This window comes from Bombina bombina, unplaced genomic scaffold (genome assembly GCF_027579735.1).
Source record: "Bombina bombina isolate aBomBom1 unplaced genomic scaffold, aBomBom1.pri scaffold_470, whole genome shotgun sequence".
Classification (NCBI taxonomy): Eukaryota; Metazoa; Chordata; class Amphibia; order Anura; family Bombinatoridae; genus Bombina; species Bombina bombina.
In genome coordinates, this window is record NW_026510801.1 from 1506 (window position 1) to 27944 (window position 26439).

Here is a 26439-nt window from a genome sequence, read left to right on the forward strand (position 1 = left end):
CTGAAAAGGGAGGTAGGAGATGAATCTCTACGACTGATAACAGAGAACCTATGATATAGATCTCCCGTGAGGAAAACCATTGCATTCAATAGGTGATACTCCCTTCACATCCTTCTGACATTCACTGTAATCTGAGAGGGAATCGGGCTTCAAAATGCTGAGAAGCGCATATCAACGTAGAAATCTTAGCACAAACTTACTTCACCACCTCCATAGGAGGCAAAGTTTGTAAAACTGAATTGTGGGTGTGGTGAGGGGTGTATTAATAGGCATTTTGAGGTTTGGGAAACTTTGCCCCTCCTGGTAGGATTGCATATCCCATACGTCACTAGCTCATGGACTCTTGCCAATTACAATATTATATATATATATATATATATATATATATATATATATATATATATACATACACACACACATACACATATATATATATATATATATATATATATATATATATATATATATATATATATATATTTATAAAGAACTTGACAAAAACAGAATTTATGTTTACCTGATAAATTACTTTCTCCAACGGTGTGTCCGGTCCACGGCGTCATCCTTACTTGTGGGATATTCTCTTCCCCAACAGGAAATGGCAAAGAGCCCAGCAAAGCTGGTCACATGATCCCTCCTAGGCTCCGCCTACCCCAGTCATTCGACCGACGTTAAGGAGGAATATTTGCATAGGAGAAACCATATGGTACCGTGGTGACTGTAGTTAAAGAAAATAAATTATCAGACCTGATTAAAAAAACCAGGGCGGGCCGTGGACCGGACACACCGTTGGAGAAAGTAATTTATCAGGTAAACATAAATTCTGTTTTCTCCAACATAGGTGTGTCCGGTCCACGGCGTCATCCTTACTTGTGGGAACCAATACCAAAGCTTTAGGACACGGATGAAGGGAGGGAGCAAATCAGGTCACCTAAATGGAAGGCACCACGGCTTGCAAAACCTTTCTCCCAAAAATAGCCTCAGAAGAAGCAAAAGTATCAAACTTGTAAAATTTGGTAAAAGTGTGCAGTGAAGACCAAGTCGCTGCCCTACATATCTGATCAACAGAAGCCTCGTTCTTGAAGGCCCATGTGGAAGCCACAGCCCTCGTGGAATGAGCTGTGATTCTTTCGGGAGGCTGCCGTCCGGCAGTCTCGTAAGCCAATCTGATGATGCTCTTAATCCAAAAAGAGAGAGAGGTAGAAGTTGCTTTTTGACCTCTCCTTTTACCGGAATAAACCACAAACAAGGAAGATGTTTGTCTAAAATCCTTTGTAGCATCTAAATAGAATTTTAGAGCGCGAACAACATCCAAATTGTGCAACAAACGTTCCTTCTTTGAAACTGGTTTCGGACACAGAGAAGGTACGATAATCTCCTGGTTAATGTTTTTGTTAGAAACAACTTTCGGAAGAAAACCAGGTTTAGTACGCAAAACCACCTTATCTGCATGGAACACCAGATAAGGAGGAGAACACTGCAGAGCAGATAATTCTGAAACTCTTCTAGCAGAAGAAATTGCAACCAAAAACAAAACTTTCCAAGATAATAATTTAATATCAACGGAATGCAAGGGTTCAAACGGAACCCCCTGAAGAACTGAAAGAACTAAATTGAGACTCCAAGGAGGAGTCAAAGGTTTGTAAACAGGCTTGATTCTAACCAGAGCCTGAACAAAGGCTTGGACATCTGGCACAGTTGCCAGTTTTTTGTGAAGTAACACCGACAAGGCGGAAATCTGTCCCTTCAGGGAACTTGCAGATAATCCTTTTTCCAATCCTTCTTGAAGGAAGGATAGAATCCTAGGAATCTTAACCTTGTCCCAAGGGAATCCCTTAGATTCACACCAACAGATATATTTTTTCCAAATCTTGTGGTAAATCTTTCGAGTTACAGGCTTTCTGGCCTGAACAAGAGTATCGATAACAGAATCTGAGAATCCTCGCTTCGATAAAATCAAGCGTTCAATCTCCAAGCAGTCAGCTGGAGTGAAACCAGATTCGGATGTTCGAACGGACCCTGAACAAGAAGGTCTCGTCTCAAAGGTAGCTTCCAAGGTGGAGCCGATGACATATTCACCAGATCTGCATACCAAGTCCTGCGTGGCCACGCAGGAGCTATCAAGATCACCGACGCCCTCTCCTGATTGATCCTGGCTACCAGCCTGGGGATGAGAGGAAACGGCGGGAACACATAAGCTAGTTTGAAGGTCCAAGGTGCTACTAGTGCATCCACTAGAGCCGCCTTGGGATCCCTGGATCTGGACCCGTAGCAGGGAACTTTGAAGTTCTGACGAGAGGCCATTAGATCCATGTCTGGAATGCCCCACAGCTGAGTGACTTGGGCAAAGATTTCCGGATGGAGTTCCCACTCCCCCGGATGCAATGTCTGACGACTCAGAAAATCCGCTTCCCAATTTTCCACTCCTGGGATGTGGATAGCAGACAGGTGGCAGGAGTGAGACTCCGCCCATAGAATAATCTTGGTCACTTCTTCCATCGCTAGGGAACTCCTTGTTCCCCCCTGATGGTTGATGTACGCAACAGTCGTCATGTTGTCTGATTGAAACCGTATGAACTTGGTCCTCGCTAGCTGAGGCCAAGCCTTGAGAGCATTGAATATCGCTCTCAGTTCCAGAATATTTATCGGTAGAAGAGATTCTTCCCGAGACCAAAGACCCTGAGCTTTCAGGGATCCCCAGACCGCGCCCCAGCCCATCAGACTGGCGTCGGTCGTGACAATGACCCACTCTGGTCTGCGGAATGTCATCCCTTGTGACAGGTTGTCCAGGGACAGCCACCAACGGAGTGAGTCTCTGGTCCTCTGATTTACTTGTATCTTTGGAGACAAGTCTGTATAGTCCCCATTCCACTGACTGAGCATGCACAGTTGTAATGGTCTTAGATGAATGCGCGCAAAAGGAACTATGTCCATTGCCGCTACCATCAACCCGATCACTTCCATGCACTGAGCTACGGAAGGAAGAGGAACGGAATGAAGTATCCGACAAGAGTCCAGAAGTTTTGTTTTTCTGGCCTCTGTTAGAAAAATCCTCATTTCTGAGGAGTCTATAATTGTTCCCAAGAAGGGAACCCTTGTTGACGGGGATAGAGAACTCTTTTCCACGTTCACTTTCCAGCCGTGAGATCTGAGAAAGGCCAGGACGATGTCCGTGTGAGCCTTTGCTTGAGGGAGGGACGACGCTTGAATCAGAATGTCGTCCAGGTAAGGTACTACTGCAATGCCCCTTGGTCTTAGCACCGCTAGAAGGGACCCTAGTACCTTTGTGAAAATCCTTGGAGCAGTGGCTAATCCGAAAGGAAGCGCCACAAACTGGTAATGTTTGTCCAGGAATGCAAACCTTAGGAACCGATGATGTTCCTTGTGGATAGGAATATGTAGATACGCATCCTTTAAATCCACCGTGGTCATGAATTGACCTTCCTGAATGGAAGGAAGGATAGTTCGAATGGTTTCCATCTTGAACGATGGAACCTTGAGAAATTTGTTTAAGATCTTGAGATCTAAGATTGGTCTGAACGTTCCCTCTTTTTTGGGAACTATGAACAGATTGGAGTAGAACCCCATCCCTTGTTCTCTTAATGGAACAGGATGAATCACTCCCATTTTTAACAGGTCTTCTACACAATGTAAGAACGCCTGTCTTTTTATGTGGTCTGAAGACAACTGAGACCTGTGGAACCTCCCCCTTGGGGGAAGTCCCTTGAATTCCAGAAGATAACCCTGGGAGACTATTTCTAGCGCCCAAGGATCCAGAACATCTCTTGCCCAAGCCTGAGCGAAGAGAGAGAGTCTGCCCCCCACCAGATCCGGTCCCGGATCGGGGGCCAATATTTCATGCTGTCTTGGTAGCAGTGGCAGGTTTCTTGGCCTGCTGTCCCTTGTTCCAGCCTTGCATTGGTCTCCAAGCTGGCTTGGCTTGAGAAGTATTACCCTCTTGCTTAGAGGACGTAGCACTTTGGGCTGGTCCGTTTTTACGAAAGGGACGAAAATTAGGTCTATTTTTTGCCTTGAAAGGCCGATCCTGAGGAAGGGCGTGGCCCTTACCCCCAGTGATATCAGAGATAATCTCTTTCAAGTCAGGGCCAAACAGCGTTTTCCCCTTGAAAGGAATGTTTAGTAGCTTGTTCTTGGAAGACGCATCAGCCGACCAAGATTTCAACCAAAGCGCTCTGCGCGCCACAATAGCAAACCCAGAATTCTTAGCCGCTAACCTAGCCAATTGCAAAGTGGCGTCTAGAGTGAAAGAATTAGCCAATTTGAGAGCATTGATTCTGTCCATAATCTCCTCATAAGGAGGAGAATCACTATCGAGCGCCTTTATCAGTTCATCAAACCAGAAATATGCGGCTGTAGTGACAGGGACAATGCATGAAATGGGTTGTAGAAGGTAACCCTGCTGAACAAACATCTTTTTAAGCAAACCTTCTAATTTTTTATCCATAGGATCTTTGAAAGCACAACTATCCTCTATGGGTATAGTGGTGCGTTTGTTTAAAGTAGAAACCGCTCCCTCGACCTTGGGGACTGACTGCCATAAGTCCTTTCTGGGGTCGACCATAGGAAACAATTTTTTAAATATGGGGGGAGGGACGAAAGGAATACCGGGCCTTTCCCATTCTTTATTAACAATGTCCGCCACCCGCTTGGGTATAGGAAAAGCTTCTGGGAGCCCCGGCACCTCTAGGAACTTGTCCATTTTACATAGTTTCTCTGGGATGACCAACTTTTCACAATCATCCAGAGTGGATAATACCTCCTTAAGCAAAATGCGGAGATGTTCCAACTTAAATTTAAATGTAATCACATCAGGTTCAGCCTGATGAGAAATGTTCCCTGAATCAGTAATTTCTCCCTCAGACAAAACCTCCCTGGCCCCCTCAGATTGGGTTAGGGGCCCTTCAGAGATATTAATATCAGCGTCGTCATGCTCTTCAGTAACTAAAACAGAGCAGCCACGCTTACGCTGACAAGGGTTCATTTTGGCTAAAATGTTTTTGACAGAATTATCCATTACAGCCGTTAATTGTTGCATAGTAAGGAGTATTGGCGCGCTAGATGTACTAGGGGCCTCCTGAGTGGGCAAGACTCGTGTAGACGAAGGAGGGAATGATGCAGTACCATGCTTACTCCCCTCACTTGAGGAATCATCTTGGGCATCATTGTCATTATCACATAAATCACATTTATTTAAATGAATAGGAATTCTGGCTTCCCCACATTCAGAACACAGTCTATCTGGTAGTTCAGACATGTTAAACAGGCATAAACTTGATAAGAAAGTACAAAAAACGTTTTAAAATAAAACCGTTACTGTCACTTTAAATTTTAAACTGAACACACTTTATTACTGCAATTGCGAAAAAACATGAAGGAATTGTTCAAAATTCACCAAATTTTCACCACAGTGTCTTAAAGCCTTAAAAATATTGCACACCAAATTTGGAAGCTTTAACCCTTAAAATAACGGAACCGGAGCCGTTTTAAAGCTTTAACCCCTTTACAGTCCCTGGTATCTGCTTTGCTGAGACCCAACCAAACCCAAAGGGGAATACGATACCAAATGACGCCTTCAGAAAGTCTTTTCTAAGTATCAGAGCTCCTCTCACATGCGACTGCATGCCATGCCTCTCAAAAACAAGTGCGCCACACCGGCGCGAAAATGAGGCTCTGCTTATGCTTTGGGAAAGCCCCTAAGAAATAAGGTGTCTAATACAGTGCCTGCCGATATTATTATATCAAAATACCCAGATAAAATGATTCCTCAAGGCTAAATATGTGTTAATAATGAATCGATTTAGCCCAGAAAAGTCTACAGTCTTAATAAGCCCTTGTGAAGCCCTTATTTACGATCGTAATAAACATGGCTTACCGGATCCCATAGGGAAAATGACAGCTTCCAGCATTACATCGTCTTGTTAGAATGTGTCATACCTCAAGCAGCAAGAGACTGCACACTGTTCCCCCAACTGAAGTTAATTGCACTCAACAGTCCTGTGTGGAACAGCCATGGATTTTAGTTACGGTTGCTAAAATCATTTTCCTCATACAAACAGAAATCTTCATCTCTTTTCTGTTTCTGAGTAAATAGTACATACCAGCACTATTTCAAAATAACAAACTCTTGATTGAATAATAAAAAACTACAGTTAAACACTAAAAAACTCTAAGCCATCTCCGTGGAGATGTTGCCTGTACAACGGCAAAGAGAATGACTGGGGTAGGCGGAGCCTAGGAGGGATCATGTGACCAGCTTTGCTGGGCTCTTTGCCATTTCCTGTTGGGGAAGAGAATATCCCACAAGTAAGGATGACGCCGTGGACCGGACACACCTATGTTGGAGAAATAAAGTGCATTTCCATAGCCGAGTGTCCCTTAAAATAAAAATAAACAATATATACTTACCATAGGACACCAATCCACATATAGCAGACAGCCAAACCAGTACTAAAACATATCAGCAGAGGTAATGGTAGAGGATTATAATGTCAATCTGTAAAGGGAGGCAGCAGATGAATCCCTGTGACCAATTTACAGAGAGCCTTATGAATATTTCCCATAGGTGAAAACATTGTATCATCAGGCAATACTCCCTTCACATCTCTCAGACAAACACTGTACTTAGAGAGGAGCAGGGCTTCAATATAGTTAGAAGCTCCTTTCACTGAAGAATCAAGCACATCATGTTTCACCACCTCCTAAGGAGGCAAACTTTTTAAAACAGAGGTATGAGTGAAGTGGGAGGTGTAGTTATAGGCATTTGAGGTTTGGGAAACTTTGCCCCCTCCTGGTAAGAATGTATATCCCATCAAGAAACAAGTTCAAGGACTCTCGCCACCTATATTAAAGAAATCTTCTCATCAATGCATCATATTCCTGATAATATAACAGGAGTTTTCAGCAGTTAATAGAACAGCAAAAAGATGCAGTCTGCACTGAGATTTCCTACCTGCAAGACCAACCTACTTAAAGCTTACACAAAATTACATCCACCACACATCCCTCAAACAAAAATATATTTTATTCTATTCATGAGAGCAAAACCTCTAAATAAAACTATTTTCAACAAACTGAGGTTTTAGTACCAGAAACTGAACAACAGATGCAAGACTAACTTTTAAAAATGGTCGTTTTTTTTTTTTTTTTAACTATAAAAATATGCACACACGCATACGTACAAACACACAAACGTACGTACAAACACGCACATCAGGCCAGAGGCTCCGCTTTCTGCAATGAGATTTTTTTTTAGTGAAAAATTTTATCACGGTCATTTTTAAATAAAATTCAATTTTAAAATTGGGCAGTTACACTAAAGCACCAGCTCAATTGCAACGTGTTGATTAACTGGAGAGTAAAGCAATTTTTAAACTTTTATAATAAAGTGCAGATTAGTTCCCACCACGTAACGAAAATAATAGCAAAAGCAGTGGCAAACTTTGCCCCCATTGTTGTACCCCATTAGCAGGAAGAACAAAACCAATATTGCTGTATTCTCCATTTAAACCACTTCTACTTTACATACATATTGTCTGGAAAAAAATGTTATATATATATATCATGCACACACACACACACACATATAAATATATGCAGTTGGTATTGTTTGTTAATATAACAATAGATTTTAATGAATAGTGCATTTGAGGACTACGTAGAATTGCAGCGTTAAAAAAAGCAGTATCCTTACTGTGAACATTCAGCAGCTCTTCCTTTGTTCTGGTATTCGACTATACATCGGATAAGTTGATCATTTTCATCTAGCAGCTAAAAATAAAAGGGAGAAAAAACTACTTAAGTCTCTAAAGAACTGTTAAAATCATTGACCAGCTTAATCTACACATTTTCCTACCGTTTTACCTTCTTGACATAGCCTTTCGGTTTTCAGACCCATCTTCCCAAACGTCACGATTCCCTCTCACAATTTATCATCTTCCCAAGTTTCTGATTCCCCATTGAAGTCCGTTGTTTGCTTATTACCCTGATTTTGGTTTACCTAGTTTGCCCATTACTGTTACCTCATTAAAAGGGAGAGTATACTGTAAAAAAAATTTCCTTAATTTATTTACTATGACTTGTTATTTCAGTTGCACAGTATTGCATGCATGAGAAATTGTATTTTCATGTTTATTTGTGGATATGAATGAGCCATTTTTGTCCTTTGAAACCACAACCTATTGAAATGGGTTGAGCTTACAGGCAATGTTCCCTCTAATTTTTTTTTTATTGCGTGCAAAAAAAATATTCTGTGTGCAGGCTTTATACAGCTTGTGTGTGGCATTGAGCATAGACACACACACATATATATATATATTGACATACATACACGCACACACGTGTGTGTATGTATATGTGTGTGTATATATATATATATATATCCAATTACCAGATCCTTCCCACGGTAGGATAACCGCCTGGGTGCAACTTTGATACAATACAGCAGCCAAGAAAAGATGCACTCACAGGTCTTTCACAAAAAAAACGGAGTTACTTTATTTGTAACATTTTCGGAGGTCTCGCCTCCTTCATCAGCATAATACAACTTACACACTTATATAGTGCTACAAACACACATACACTTCATACCATACCCCTTTGTTTGGCGCCAAACTCCCGGTACTGACACGCTGTTTGCGTTCCACCGGTGTTACAAACAGGAAGCAGTGCGCAACGTCACTTCCGGTTTGTATCTTAAACATCGTGATAATATACATAATATACAAAAGTGTAATTCAATGCTAATAGTGTTTTCACTCTATGTAAACAATACAATATTATAAATAAAGTTGAAACAATTATAAAATATCAAAAACTACAATTACGATCCTTAAGTGCTTAATTCTAAATACAAATTCGTTGCCATGGCAACGTATACACACTCATATCCCCGTATTAAACTTTAGGGGAAAGGAAGCTAAACTCTGTGATTCACCATACTCTTGTTGCAACAAAAACTTCTTGTGACAGAACACACTACGATTAAAGTTCTACAACATATGTGACATGATATGTGTTCAGAAAAAATATTAATTGTAGCATATTTATACTACAAATAAATTAAATGTGCTTAAAAGGGATATATCCTTAAGGGTACTATACGGGTGACAATGTGCTTTTATATCTTGTGTTAGGAAGGGTTCATTTTCAACCTGATGGAACTGTCAAAAAATGCTTACTCCACCTATTTTCTAGGTCCTAGCTAAGTGATAAAATATAGTTTTCATAGGTCATACAATGTACTGGGTTCATACCATAACACCTCCCAATTAACACCAGATGCCTTCTTTGCTCCGTATAGGTATACAAGTGTCGTGTTTACATCTAGGGGTCTACAGTGATAGATGACGCCCTGCCCTAATAACAATGTGTTGTTTGTGCCGTTTAAGACAACAGACAATACAATTAGACAAAACCAAAGGACCAACAAAGATAGTGAAATTAAAGCTTCATATAGCTTCAGTATGTCAGTATACCACACAGAACACTAGAATCTCGATGTCCCACTAATGTGCACACACCTTTATACATACGTTCCAAAAGCTAATAGGCTACCAGTATTTACTATTACGGTTATTACTAGGGCTCCTAAGATTTTTGTGTAGCATATGGCCCAAATACTGAAATCCCACATACATTCCAAAAACCACTCCCATTCTTCTAGAATCACATATAACTAAAATAAGATAAAAAATAAAGAAAAAGAAAACACTAAAAAAAAATTAAATTCAGAGTCCATATTATCTTCAATATGGTACCCCGATGGGTAGTATCTCTACTGTTAAAGTTCCAGGCTTGCATTGTAGATGACAAAGAAATTCACCATATGATACAGTTGATAAGAAACCGCTATTCCACAGAGCCCCCTTAGGCAGGCTTTTTGCTCAAGGCCATTCTTTCACGCTGCAATGCGGATCCGCATCAAGTATCCGTACTTTATAAACGATACATCCATTGCGCCTCCCGCTGAAGGAGTACCTTACTCCTGTCACCTCCCCTGTTCAGAGGGGGGACATGATCAATCAGCGTATACCTTATTGATGCCATGGAATGGTTGTGTTGTGCACAGTGCCTCGCTACAGGTTGATCCGAGTCCCCAGACTTCAGTGCCACACGGATGGCATGTCGATGGTTCGCCATTCTTTCTCTCAATGTACCTGTTGTTTTGCCAACATAAAAGCGGGAACAGGGAAATACCAGCAGATATATGACAAAAGTGGTTGTGCATGTTAGAGTACCGAATGCCAAACTGTCTGTTGGTATGAGGATGATGAAATATTTTCGTACTGATAAGTCCATTGCAAGTGGTACACCCTAGACATCGGTAAGTACTAAGATCCCTTGATGTTAATATGAGACCTGGGTCTGTAACTTGCTCTTGGGTCTGTCCTGACCAGTAGGTCACGTAAACTCGTGCCCCTCCTGTACCCCACCATTGGTGTAAGATTATTACTGAAATGTAGTTTGGGGTCTGTGGTTATTATGGGCCAATGTGTTCGTAAAGATTGCCCTACATTCCTGGTTGTGGGTGAAAAGGTTGTAGCCATGATTAGTTTTTCATCTGAGGTATGTCTTTGTTTCTTCACTAGCAACTCGGCCTGTGTATATTGCGACACTTTATCGATCATATCCTTGATGTGGTGTGTCTTATAGCCTCTTTCTGCAAATTTCTCTCCCATAGTGTGGTCCGAATTGTTGCGCACAGTTCTAATTAATTGTGACTTAAGGATTCCCTTCAACAATGCTGGAGGATGACAGCTGTCAGCTCGCAAGAGGGAATTCCTGTCAGTGGGTTTATTGTATAATATGCACCCCAGACCTTGTGCTGTCTTATGTATTTTCAGGTCAAGAAAATTAATGGATTGTGTGTCTGCGGTAATTTTAAACCTGACTGTGGTTTGTGTGTTGTTAAATGCTTCATGTGTGGTTTGAAGTTTAGCTTGCTTTCCCCTAAAGTTTAATACGGGGATATGAGTGTGTATACGTTGCCATGGCAACTAATTTGTATTTAGAATTAAGCACTTAAGGATCGTAATTGTAGTTTTTGATATTTTATATTTGTTTCAACTTTATTTATAATATTGTATTGTTTACATAAAGAGACTTTTGTATATTATGTATATTATCACGATGTTTAAGATACAAACCGGAAGTGACGTTGCGCACTGCTTCCTGTTTGTAACACCGGTGGAACGCAAACAGCGTGTCAGTACCGGGAGTTTGGCGCCAAACAAAGGGGTATGGTTTGAAGTGTATGTGTGTTTGTAGCACTATATAAGTGTGTAAGTTGTATTATGCTGATGAAGGAGGCGAGACCTCTGAAAACGTTACAAATAAAGTAACTCCGTTTTTTTTGTGAAAGACCTGTGAGTGCATCTTTTCTTGGCTGAGATAGATATAGAGATTATATATATATATATATATATATATATATATATATATATATATATATATATATATATATATATATATATATATATATATATATATATATATATATATATATATATATATATATATATATATATATATATATATATATATATATATATACACACAACTTATTAAGAAAGGATTGAACAAATATCTAAGTCAATCAAAGCGGGACACTGGCTGCACCAAAGGTCTGTCAAAAGCCTTTATTATCATGAGACTCAAACAGTTTTAACAGGCCGTCTACCCTCCACCCTATTCCTAAAACCGTGCAATTACACCCTAAATGAAATACATTAGAACAAGCCGGCCGGCTGACAAGTCAAAATTGCAACAGTAAAAAAATATTTCAGCTGTGATGTTATGCGACCATAAAAATATGAACTGTATGTCTAAATTAACTTCCACATAGTCCATTTAAATTTACATGGGGCCCCAAAAGTTGCAATTGTCCTGCTTGTTAAAGGATGTTAAAAGTCCAGGCACTTAGTGTTAAGAACACGCTCTGGTAAAAGTAATTCCTTCAGGTATCAATGCAAAATGGTAACACCTTCCTGCTGTGCACAGCATAATAAGCACAGCAGGAAGGTGTTACCATTTTGCATTGATACCTGAAGGAATTACTTTTACCAGAGCGTGTTCTTAACACTAAGTGCCTGGACTTTTAACATCCTTTAACAAGCAGGACAATTGCAACTTTTGGGGCCCCATGTAAATTTAAATGGACTATGTGGAAGTTAATTTAGACATACAGTTCATATTTTTATGGTCGCATAACATCACAGCTGAAATATTTTTTTACTGTTGCAATTTTGACTTGTCAGCCGGCCGGCTTGTTCTAATGTATTTCATTTAGGGTGTAATTGCACGGTTTTAGGAATAGGGTGGAGGGTAGACGGCCTGTTAAAACTGTTTGAGTCTCATTATAATAAAGGCTTTTGACAGACCTTTGGTGCAGCCAGTGTCCCGCTTTGATTGACTTAGATATTTGTTCAATCCTTTCTTAATAAGTTGTATTTGTATATTATTTGGGACAGCTAGCACAGTCTTAAAGCATTGGAAAATTGAGCCATTTGTGCACCACCACACATTTATATATTTTTTGCTTAAGTGTATATATATATATATATATATATATATATATATATATATATATATATATATATATATATAAATATAAATAACAAGAGTATTGCATTGAGCAATGATACTTTTTTTATTGGACTAACTATACATTTATAAGTTGACAAGCTTTCGGAAGAGTTCCTTCCTTTATCAAGTCTGAAGCAATACTGTATTGTAGCATACTGTATTGCATACTGTATTGCTTCAGACTTGATAAAGGAAGGAACTCTTCCGAAAGCTTGTCAACTTATAAATGTATAGTTAGTCCAATATAAAAAGTATCATTGCTCAATGCAATACTCTTGTTATTTTTTTTTAATATATATATATATATATATATATATATATATATATATATATATATATATATATATATATACATATACATACACACACATATACATGCACACACACACGTGTGTGTGTGCATTTATGTATGTGAATATATATGTGTGTGTGTGCGTGCATGTATGTATGTGAATATATATATGTGTGTATATATATATATATATATATATATATATATATATATATATATATATATATATATATATATATATATATATATATATATATATATATATATATATATATACACACACACACACACACACATCTAAGCATACTGATTAAATACACCCTCATGTAAGAGCAGCAATAGCATTACACAGACTACAGATATTATTGCTCAAACTGTCAGCTTGTGACACAGAGAAGCCTCAGTCTCCTGCATAGCCTCAGATGCCTAAACCAGCTTGTGAGCATTATTTAACCCCATGCCTGCCAAAAAGGGCTACAGTGAGTGCATTGTAAAGGAATACACTGCAATCCTCTCTGGTAGCCAAGGGGTTAAATAGTGATTTGCATATTTTGTTTTAGGTTTTTTTTGGTTCAAAGAATCCTGTATTGGAAAAAGAGGAAAAAAAGCTTCTACTGTTGCTAAAATAAGTTCTAATGGCATTGTGCACTTTTTTTCATGACCCTGTGTGGATTTATGCTTAACCTCTAACTTTCAGCTGACACAAACTGTGAGACTTAGGGCAGAAGATCTCCAGCCCTCACCTACTCGGCTGCTTCCAGTGTCTGCTGTACGGAGGAGTTGGGCTGCACTTCTTCCTCTGACATTATTTGTTTCATTGGAAGTGCTTATTGCCTGCTGCCCTCCGTGTTTGAATTTTCCCATTTCCCGGTCTCTGACAGCGCTGTGTGATTTATGCACACAGCTGTCAGTCAGGCTTAGGTCCTTCCCCCTCCGTGTAGCACAGGAAACAGATCAAGTTGTGCTACACCGGAGGGACTGTTTATTTTTATTTTAAGTGTGCTCTGCCATGCTATTTTCCTGGAGGCTATCAGTAATTAAATAATAAAAAAATTCACTTTCCACATTCCTCCTGTGTGTTGCACGGCCTGATGTGCTACCGCGCACCTTAGAGCGAACATTGCTTACAGGTAATATCAGATCTCATTATGTTATCACTTTGTGCACACAAACTTGCTTTCTTATCTTATACCTGTTTGTAAACAAAGCCCAATAACTTAGAGAGAACAATGGAACATTAACATTTTATTACTTAACTATTCTGCACCCCACTGGGGGTGTAATTTCTTCTTCTAGATGTGTTTACTATGGCTTATGAATAGCCTAGACTTCAGTATAGAAACTTTCAGTGTAGGTTGGGATTCCACAAGCTAAATCAGCTATTTCAAATGCAGAAATAAGGGTAAACATGCTACTTGTAAACAATTAAATACACTTCAGCAAGTAAAATGGATCATTATGAACAATTTAAAGGGGAGAATTTTGGGGGGGTAAACGGTCCCTTTAATCTCCAACTTCACAACTCCGCCTAATAGCTCTTTACTCAATTGCTGTGTTTCCCTTTATTTGCTGAGTTTCCAAGTTAGCTTCTCGACTCCCCGTTGGCCAAGATTTATCAAGGGGTCTCAACTAGGCTTGCCACCTCGGCCATGTTTTCCTGGACACACATGAGTTACACATGCTGTAGAGTTTGCAGGGAGGAACATGTATTCTACTGTTTATCAGCACTATTCATGTGATGTCCAGAGGCACAATAAATGTTCCGCCCTGCTTACCCTGCAGCATGTGTAACTCATAAGTGTCCAGGAAAACATGGCTGAGGTGGCAACCCTAGTCTCAACCCCATCAGCTGTAGATTCCTACAAGTGAGCCTCCAGTCAAGATTTAAAAGGGGCAGTCTAGTCAAAATTAGGCTTTCATAATTCAGGGAATGCAATTTTAAACAATTTTTTTAATTTACATTTATCACCAAATTTGCTTTGTTCTCTTTGTATTCTTTGTTGAAAGCTAAATCTAGGTAGGCTTGTGTGATAATTTTTAAGCCCTTGAAGGCCACCTCTTATCTCAGGGCATTTTGACAGTTTTCACAACTAGACAGTGCTAGTTCATGTGTGCCACATTAGATAACATTGTGCTCACTCCCATGGAGTTACCTATGAGTCCGCACTGATTGGTTTAAATGTAAGAATGTTAAAAGAACTGAAATAGGGGGGCAGTCTGCAGAAGCATAGATATATTGTAATCACATAGATAAAAAGTATATTAATATAACCATGTTGGTTATGCAAAATTGGGGAATAAAGGAATCATCTATATTTTTAAACAAACATTCTGGAGTACACCGCTACTTCTCAACCTGTTATGTGGAAGATATGTCTCCCTGGACGTTTCCAACCGAGGAGATTTGACACTGGTTGCACACGAGTGTGAAGAGGAGATGCATTGTGGACAGGGTATCTGCCCCTGTCCGCCAGTAGTATGATAAATCTAGCCCATTCTCTTAGTACCGTATATATTTTCACCTCCCCATCTTATCCTATATTTGGACCCCGTGTCACCAAACCTCTCTTCCAATGTCCTCACCTTCTCAATATCCTTGTTTCCTCATCTTCAGTTTCAACAAATTCCCCCTCCCACCTCTATTTTTACAGTGGTCCCACTTGTATCTCCCTATATCATTCCTCAACTCATTTGTCCACCAAAAGTTCCTCTTAACCGCCACATTGCTACAGTTTACTTATGCCATCCACGGTTCCCGGCTCCCTTCTCTGCTTTGCAGTCTCTGGAGACAAACCAAAAAAATCGACAATATATTTCGCATCGCCTCAACCCCTTCTCTAGGTTCCCCTTTTACCCCTACCACATCTGCCAAATAAGCTAAACTAGGTTCAGATATTGCTCGATCTCAACTCTAATATCCTAGTTAACGGCTGACCTTACCCTTTGCACTGTATCCTCCGGGAGATGCATTTTACCTCGTATTTTCTCCGGAACAAAAATTAGGGACATAATTTGTTTCCAGAAAGCTATGTGTCGACGCAAACGAGAAGGGTCCAACTGCAGAGTGGAGCTCCACTCTAGACAGGAAACATGTGACCTCCACTCAAAGCTTTTTTTTTTTTTTTTTTAAATCAACTTTAATGTAACAAACAAGCTATAGACTGTGACAATGATTATGAAAACGAAACATTTTGTAGCTTTCTTGCTCTTAATGTTCATTCACAGTGTTTTATGCAGATTGTGATTTATAAGGTAACCACTGTGAATGAACATTAACCCCTTAGTGACCAGACCATTGTTACATTTTCTTACCCTTAAGGAACCAGGGCTATTTTTACATTTCTGCAAGTTGTTGAATAATGCAGAGGCTGAGCACTCACAGAAAACAAATGCCGACAATTCTAATCCTAGATTAAATATTGAAGCTTTTCTCCTGCAGTTTTTAGTTTTATATACTGGTGACGCTATAGAGGACAGAAACTGAGATTACACTGTGACAATGAGTGTTTGGTGACAATGCAGGGAGCAGCATTAGGAATATCTTTTGCATTTTTTCTGTGATAACTACCTTGCTAGGTAGAGAGTGAAATATCTTTGTCATTAGCTTGATATTATTGTCATACATCAACATGGGACATGTATCTTATATATGCACCAGTGCTGATAAACAACATTTATTGTTTGTGTGCTCCCAAATCTGCAGAGCTCTATTTAAATGTCCCTAGAAAGTTTGTTTTGCTGTTAAAAAGCTTAGTGACATTTTTAAACTCAGTTCTTCATTAACCCCTTAAGGACCACTGCACTTTTTCATTTTCTGACACTTTGGGACCAAGGCTATTTTTGAATTTCTATGGTGTTTGTGTTTAGCTGTAATTTTCCTCTTACTCATTTACTGTACCCACACATATTATATACCGTTTTTCTCACTATTAAATGGACTTTCTAAAGATACCATTATTTTCATCATATCTTATTAATTACTATAATTTATTTTATAAAATATGATGAAAAAATGTAAAAAAACACACAGTATTTCTAACTTTGACCCCCAAAATCTGTTACACATCTACAACCACCAATAAACACCCATGCTAAATAGTTTTTAAATTTTATTCTGAGTTTAGAAATACCCAATGTTTACATGTTCTTTGCTTTTTTTGCAAGTTATAGGGCCATAAATACAAATAGCACTTTGCTATTTCCAAACCTTTTGTTTTCAAAATTAGCGCTAGTTACATTGTAACACTGATATCTGTCAGGAATCCCGAAATAACCCTTTACATGTATATATTTTATTTTATAAGACAACCCAAAGTATTGATCTAGGCCCATTTAGGTATATTTCATGCCACCATTTCACCGCCAAATGCGATCAAATAAAAAAAAATGTTGACTTTTTCACACAAAAAAAATTTCTTACTGAAATTATTTATAAACAGTTAGTGTAATCATGGCACAAATGGTTGTAAATGCTTCTCTGGGATCCCCTTTTTTTTAGAAATAGCAGACATATATTGTTTTGGCGTTGCTCTTTTGTAATTAGAAATCCGGTAAATGCTGCTGTGCACCACACTTGTATTATGCCCAGTATTGACGGAATTAATTCAGTAGCTTATAGTGAGTTTGTAGGGTTAATTTTAGCTTTAGTGTAGTAGACAACCCAAAGTATTGATCTAGGCCCATCTTGGTATATTTCATTTCACCGCCAAATGCAATAAAATACAAAAACATTGTTCACTTTTTCACAAACTTGAGGTTTCTCACTGCAATTATTTACAAACAGCTTATGCAATTGTAGCACAAATGGTTGTAAATGCTTCTCTGGGATCCCCTTTGTTCAGAAATAGCAGACATTTATGGATTTGCTTTTTGGTAATTAGAAGTCCGCTAAATGCTGCTGCGCACCACACTTGTATTATGACCAGCAGTGAAGGTGTTAATTCATTAGCTTGTAGGGAGCTTGTACGTTTAATTTTCGCTTTAGTGTAGTAGACAACCCAAAGTATTGATCTAGGCCCATTGTGCTATATTTCATGCTACCATTTCACCGCCAAATGCGATCAAATACTTTTTTTTTTTTTTACTTTTTCACAAACTATGGGTTTATCACTGAAATTATTTACAAAAAGCTTGTGCAATTGTAGCACAAATGGTTGTAAATGCTTCTCTAGGATCTCCTTTGTTCAGACCCCCCCCCCCCCAAACAGCTCTCTAACCCCCCCCTTCTACCTTTTAGCGTACATGTTATGTACTTTCAGCTGTCTACCAGTAGCCATTTTACTATATTTATTTGCTTTTATTTTTTTTATATACAGTAGATATATAAAATAAAATCTGTAGTGTATTTGCCCACCCTCATTCCCCTACCACTCTACCCTCTCCCAGTTTATTTTACTAATCTATTATCCCCTTCTCCCTCCTTCCAACTTTTTCCGTTGTATAAGCGTTCCCACCCGCTCCTGCCCCTCTCACACACCCTACCGCCTTCTTCCTGTTCCCTTCAGTGATGGGCCACCCACCTGCCTCCCTCCTATCCTTCACACGCCACCAACGATCGGCACCATCACTGGCCCTCTCTGCAACGGTTGCTTAGAAAATCTTAATGCACTATGCCTCAATATTGAGGCATTGCTGCAATCTGTGTCCCTTTCTGTATTGTGCAGCGGTGGTGCCAATCGGTGGCGTGGGAGGGTAAGGAGGGAGGCAGGTGGGAGCCCCATTGCTGGAGGGGCTGGAGAGGCCGGGACCACTGCGCTGCATAAAAAAAATATGTTAAGATAGGGATAGAGGGATAGTGATAGATGGGTAGAGATAAATGGATATAGGTATAGGGAGATAGGGATAGAGATAGAGGAATAGAGATAGAGGGATAGATGGATAGGGATAGATGGACACAGCAATAGAGGGATAGAGGGATATATGGATAGTGATAGAGATAGAGGGATTGTTGATAGATATAGACGGGAGCGGGTGGTACCTCTGCGCTGCAGAAAATTAGATGTTGAAAGTGGCAGGGAGAGTGAAGGAGGGAGGGGGGATAAGAGAGAGGAGATCTGAGTGGATGGGGGGGTCAGATGGTAGGCAAAGGTTCTTGGAGGGAGAGGTGGGTAAATAAGGGAGTGGTTAGTAAGTTGGACACATTTTAGACCGTCTACACGGACTTTAACACTAGTATTGCAATAAACAGATAGCAAATGTGGAACAAATTTGGTTATGTTTTCAAAAAGTAAATGTTATTTTAAAAAGATTTAAAATCCTTTGAGCCACTTATTTATTTGTGGATATATACACGGCATGAACCCCATCATAGGACAGATATGTTATCAGCCTTGCCCAACGCTCTTTATGAAAAACAAATTGGTGACAACCTTGCTACTTCATATATTTTACCTTTTATGAATAATAAACTGTTATTTTAAAAGGGTTAAAATCCTTTTGGGTCACTCATTTCTGTGATGATAAATACACGGCATGAACTTCATCATAGAATAGACAAATATTTTCAGCATGGCCCAATGCTTTTTAAGGCAAACAATCTGGTGCCAACTTTGCCACTTCATACATTTTATCTTATCTTATAAATTAAAGGTATTAAAAAGGGTTAAAAGCATTTGGGCCACTAATTTATGTGTGGATATATAGAGGGCATGAACCCCATTATAGAATAGACATGTTATCAACCTGGCCCAACGCTTTTTATAGCCAAAAAATTGCAGGCAACCTTGCCATTTCATATATTTTACCTTTTCTAAATAAGTAATTGGTATTTAAAAACTTTTAAAATCCTTTGGGACGCTCATTAATGTGTGCTTATATACATGGCATAGGCCTCTCTATAGGATATACATCTTTTCAGCCTGTCACAATGCTTTTTATATCAAACAATCTGGTGCCAACCTTGCCACTTCATATATTTTACCTTTTCTGAATAAGTAACTGGTATTTTAAGTGTTAAAATCCTTATGGTCACTTATTTCTGTGATGATATATACTCGGCATGAACATCTTCATAGAATATACATATTTTCAGCCGTGCCCATTGCTTATTATAGCAATTTTTTTGCGCCAACCTGGCCACTTCATATATTTTACCTTTTCTGATTAAGTAACTGGTATTTAAAAAGGGTTGAAATCCGATGAGTCACTCATTTCTGTGTGCATATATACAGGGCATGAACCACTTCATATTTTTAAGTTCTAAGCCTGACCCAATGCTTTATATGGCAAACAAACTTGTGCCAACCTTGCCACTGAATATATTTTAGCCTTTTTTAAAAGTAACTTGTATTTAAAAAGGTTTAAAATTATTTGCGACACTCATTTCTGTGTGGATATATGTTCTAAGCCTGAACCAACGCTTTATATGGCAAACAAACTTGTGCCAAACTGGAGCTCCACTCAAGATAGGAAACATTTGACCTCCACTCAATATTTTTTTTTTTTAAATGGACTTTAACGTAACAATCAATAGACACAATAATTCAGAAAACTAAATATTTTGCTTTCCTGTTCTTAATGTTCATTCACAGTGGTTTATGCTGATTGTTATTAATAGGGTTAAATAAGCACATTCTTTACATTAACATATGTTCTGTTAGGGCAAAAGTAATGATTATTGTAAGTTATAAATACATCATCTCCATAAATCACAGCTGGCTGCCATCAGGGGGTTACAGGGGTGACTCCTGTCAGGGGCCAAATGGGCCAGGGTGCCCCATGAGGCAAGAACAACTATTATTTTCTTTAAACAATTTTGGCAGCCACCAGAGGGTACTACAGCAGAGTGCTACTGAGTGTGGTCAATTTTATTAAAATGAGTAAAGCATTAGCATTTGAGAGGATTTTTGAGTGTGCACTAAATCACTATGCATAGTGAGACAGACTTGGCACTTAAAAGGATACTAAACACAATTTTTTTCATTCTAGAATGAGATAGAGCATGCAATTTTAAGCAGCTTTTTAATTTACTTCTATTATCAAATTTTATTCGTTCTCTTCCTATATTTATCTGAAAAAGAAGAAATAAAAGCGTTTGAGCCGGCCCATGTTAGTTTGAGAACCTGGGTTACGCTTGCTTATTGGATGGCTAAATGCAGGCACCTATTAGCAAGCTCTATCCAGGGTACTGAACAAAAAATAGTCATGCTCCAAAGCTTTCATTCCTAACTTTTCAAATAAAGATAGCAAGAGAACGAATAAAAAATAATAATAGGAATAAATTATAAAGCTGCTTAAAATTGCATGCTCTATCTGAATCATGAAAGAAAAAATGTGGGTCCAGTAGCCCTTTAAGTTTGTACAGTGTGTGTCTGAGTCAGATGGCAGAGCACTTTCATTTGCAGAGGAGGTAGGACTTACATAGTAATTTTTTTTTTTTATTTCTTTGTGGAATTTTGGATTGTAACTTCAGTGTGGTAGTAGTATGGTGGGGACAGGGGTCCATAAAAAACATTATTTTTTTAGCAATCTGCAGCAGTGTATTTATGATTATTTGACAATGCTGTCGAAATTCTATATTTAAAGCCATGCATAAAGGTTTCCTCCTTAATACACAAATGGTAGTTGCCCTTTTGAAAGATATTTTTTTTTTAGTAATATATACATTTTAACTACATTTCAGTTTACTGCCCCTTTATGCAAGGACTTTACAGATGCAAGGAGGCATTTTATCTATGATTTTTACATATGCATAAAAAGTTATACTTTCAAACTAAGATTTCTCAGTGTTTCAAATGATACAGGTTAACTTAACACTGTTCAGTTTACACTACAGCTGACTTAATTTTGAAATACATACAAACGAGCCTAAATGATGCATTTAACCATATCTAATGGTATGAGACCTAGTGCCACGGCTTATGGTTCCACCAAGACCATATAGAGTACAGTATTTTCAAAATCCATAAGTACAGCTGACAGATGGGAACATGTTTACACCATAATTGAAGTGTTGCTCTTGTTTGGGGGACAAAACACAAACATATGTCAACCTTTTAAAAGTACTTTTCTTCATCTAGCCATCTACCGATAACATTAATCTACAATTTTGAATTCATAGAGTTTAATTTTTGTTTGCACATTTGCAAATCTGATTGTTTAAAAAGTGATCTCTTAATTTCTGCAATTTGTTTATCATGCATGTCACACACTGTTTTGTTGTTGTTGTTTTTGTTGGTCTCTCTGTGAGAGTGGGTGTATATGTCTTTGTGCATTTTCTGTGTATGTCTGTGAGGGTGTGTGCGTATGTCTTTGTGCTTTTTCTATTTGTGTCCCTGTGAGGGTGTGTGTATGTATGTCTTTGTGTATTTCCTCTTGATGCCTCTGTGAGGGTGGATGTGTTTGACTTTTTTTTATGTGGATGTCTCTTTGAGGGTGTGTGTGTGTATGTATGTGTGTCTGCGTTTTCTGTGGATGTCTCTCTGAGGGTGTGTGAGTATGTCTGTGTGTTTTCTTTGGTTGTCTCTGTGAGGGTGTGTGTATGTATGTGCAGTTTCTGTGGGTGTCTCTCTGAGAGTGTATGTCTCTCTGTTTTCTCTGGATGTCTCAGTGAGGGTGTGTGCGTGTCTCTATGTCTTTGTGTGTTTTATGTGGTTGTCTCTCTGTGTGTTGATGGGTATATTATGTTAGTGGGTGACTTGTAACCGACACATGAGGGCATTTTGAAACTCATATGATTGTCTGTAATACAGCAAACAACACCCACAACTTCCTTTAACATGTTTCTTAGATAGACATATATGGACATTTTATGTTACTCCTCTAACTGCATTTCCTGTAGCCTCATGATGCGAGACTGCTATATAACTGCTGTGTATACTTACAGTAAACGGAACTAGTGAGAAACACTCTGTGCTTGTGTGCTTTCTTGCTGTTCCCCGGAGCTCTGGAGAATCGTGTTCAATCAAGGTCAGAAACCATTTGAACTTATAACCCTAACCTTATACTATGAAAGCAGAAGCAACAATAGGCTACTGCTATATATATATATATATATATATATATATATATATATACTGTTAACTATAATTATCTTGTACCTTCATACTTGTGGTAGTGTGTTATTAAAGCACTGACTCAGAAATGGTGTTAATTATCTTATTTTTTTATTATTATCGATAATTTAAACAGAAACACACCACCACCCCTTGTCCATCAGTCATTTGTTGAACATGGCATTAACTTGGAGGCCCTGTTGGTCAAGACATGCCTGCAAAAACAACTCCATATCTTCTTTGTGCTGAAATACAAAAAGGAATGGCTCCCTTGCTTCTGGTTCTTCTCTTTGCATCACGTTATCTATGGCCTTCTGGCGGTCATCTTCATTCATTGACACATAACTTGGCATGGTTATGCGCCCACAGAACAGTGCCTCATTCTTGACAACCCATTGTATAGCAATGTGTAGATCTTTAATGATTGCTGGCTCCTGTGTCAAGCACATGGGAGGAAACTTAGTCATAGTCAGAATCAAAACTGTTATTTTCATAATAAATAAAAAATAATTTAAGGGACACTCAAGTCAAAAACAAACTTTTATAAATCAGAAAGAACATGCAGTTTCCAATTTACTTCCATTATAAAATCTGCTTCGTTCTCTTGTTATCCTTTGCTGAAGGAACAACATTGCACTACTGGCAGCAAGATGAACACATATAGGCCGCGTTCGGGCAGCGCTCAGGAGCTAGTGGAGGCGCTTCACTTCCAGCGATGACGTGACGCTAGGTGACGTCACAAGCAAGGGAGCTTAGAAAAAACGATCGCATGCGTAAAGGGATCTGCTGCATAATAATGGACTTTGCGCATGCGAACGTTTTAAAATAAGCTCACTTGTAGCTGACTGTAAAAATGTTTAAATTGTGTCTCTCTTTATTAGTGGAGGATTATTTTTATTTAAGCTGTTTACACAACACTGTTGTTCGAGAATGGTTTCCCCTGCCTCTCGGCAAACATTGGAACTCTGACCCACCTTCATTCAGCTGTTCTCAGCTCAGCCCCTGTAGCTTATCCTGCCACATTAAGCTAATAATAGTACGGGTGCTGAGCTGAGAGCAGCTGAATGGAGGTGGGTCAGAGTTCCGATGTTTGCCGAGAGGCAGGAGAAACCAGAGACACTGGGGAAACAATTCTCAGCATAACACCGGATAAGCATGACAGCAGCATTTAGTACAGGGCAAATTGGAGATAGGTTACTTAACCTATCTCTAATTTGCCCTGTACTAAATGCTGCTGTCAGACTTATCCGCCTCACCTGTCCCTCCTCTGCTGCTTATAAAAACATGGCAGCCTCCACAGCAAAACGTGTGTGGAGGCTGCCATATTGCCAAGCCTCTGGTCTTGCTCTAAAAAGTGACAGCTTTTCCAGCACGATGGAAGCGCTGGGACTTACGTCATCAGAGCACTTAAAAACCGCCAGGCATCTCACTTGCAAATGTGAGGAAAACGCTACAAGCGAGTCCCAGTTCGCTTGGAGCGCTGCCCGAACGGAGCCATAGTCATCCAATCGCAAAAGACAAATGTGTGCAGGCAAAAATCAGCAGCTAGCTCCCACTAGTGTTGAATATGTGCGTATTCTCTTTCAGCAAGGGATAACAAGAGATCAAAGCACATTTAAAAATAGATGTGAATTTATAAGTGTCTTAAAATGACATGTTCTATCTGAATCATGCAAGTTAAATTTTGAATTTACTATCCCTTTATCTCCATAAGGACCGCAGCTGTAACAGATGAAAAAAAATTAAATAGTTCTCGGGGGTTGTAGATGCGTAACAGATTTTGGGGGTAAAAGTTAAAAAAAAAAAGTGTGGTTTTTAATATTTTTAATCATAATTTATAAAAATATTTAGTAAAAATTATATGATATGATGAAAATAATGGTATCTGTAGAAAGTCAATCTTATGGCAAGAAAAACGGTATATAATGTGTGTGGGTAAAGTAAAGGAGTAAGAGGGAAATTACAGCTAAACGCAAACACCGCTGCAATGTAAAAACAGCCTTGGTCGCTAACGCTAAAAAATTGGTACAACAGTCAGGTCACTAAGGGGTTAAATACGGTAAAAAAAAAAAATTAAGAGGGAAATTACAGATAAACACAAACACTGCAGCAATGTAAAAACAGCCTTGGTCGCTAACGCTAAAAAATTGGTACAACAGTCAGGTCACTAAGGGGTTAAATATGGTTAAAAAAAAATTAAGAGGGAAATCACAGATAAACACAAACACCGCAGCAATGTAAAAACAGCCTTGGTCGCTAACGCTAAAAAATTGGTACAACAGTCAGGTCACTAAGGGGTTAAATACGGTAAAAAGAAAGCAGCAAACCTTCTTCTTGTTTAACTTCCCCGTGGAGTTTGTGGATGTCACATTTTTGTTGTGTAGAGTGGAGCTTTAAATAGTTCAGTATTGTTAATTTAAAACAGTAGATAATACATGAAAACTAAAGAATTACTCCTGTCATTTCCTGAGATGATCTATTTATAACTTAGAATAATCATTACATTTGCTTATACTTTGCCTAATAGAACACAATAATAGAACATTTTCTGAATGATTGTGCATAAAGTTTATTTAAAAAAAAAAAAAAAAAAAAAAGTTTTCTGAATGATTGTGCATATTGGTTGTTTGATACATTAAAGTTTTATTGAAAAAAAAAAAAATTGCAGTGGAGGTCACATGTTTCCTGTCAAGAGTGGAGCTCCACTCTGCAGATAGACTACTTTGACGCAAACGGATATCATCACCTTCTTTGATACGACCGCGGCACTCTATGATGACATCATCAAACAACTAATTATATATTTATTTTTTAGGTTTAGGATCACAAATTGAGTCTTTTTGGTGGCCGCCTGCTGGTGTATAGAAACAACTTATCTTAAAAACAGGGCTGACTTGATTTCACTACAATACAGCTTATATACATACATAAATAAATAGTGCAAAAAGCAATGTTCTGCGTTAGAGCAATGTTATTATAGCACTATTGCTTATTACATAGAACTCCAGAACAGCAATGCAATATTGGGGGACATACTAAAAGGCATGATAAGCGTGGATGACAAAATGGAAGGTCCATAGCCTTTAGTGGGATAAAATATTAAAAAAAAAAATCATAAAAATAATAATTGGATATTCACCAAATATATCAGCCACGTATAGTAGCAGGTTCTGAGACAGATTATAAGGGATTATATTTTTTTCTATGGAATGGCAAGAGTGAATTACAAAATAGAATGCCCATATATTTTAATGGGGGACAATTAAATGTGGCACGAAGACAAACATTTGAGAAAATGTAGATATAATTTCAAAGTACAGTTGCAGATTCTGAAAGTGAGATTATGTGAATTATAACTATTTTAAATGGAATGAGAAGAGTAAATGAAAAAATATAAATAAGTAATGGAATATAAAATTACAAATTACACAGCAACAAAACATGGTGGCTGCTGCATATCTGCTCTGGACCTCTAGTATTTAAGAGGGTTGTTAATGCTAAAATTACATGATCTAACAACCAGGGGTTAAACACAGCATTGCAGGGTCCATA

General features: G+C 38.6%; 1 long non-coding RNA gene across 1 annotated transcript; it reads right to left on the reverse strand.

Moving 5' to 3' along the window:
• Positions 1 to 22976: 22976 nt before the first annotated feature.
• On the reverse strand, positions 22977 to 25424 carry LOC128643465 (uncharacterized). The gene is made up of 2 exons (XR_008399822.1): positions 25215 to 25424; positions 22977 to 23321 (listed from the first exon to the last, which is right to left on the reverse strand). It is a non-coding gene; the product is annotated as an uncharacterized LOC128643465 (long non-coding RNA).
• Positions 25425 to 26439: the final 1015 nt, after the last annotated feature.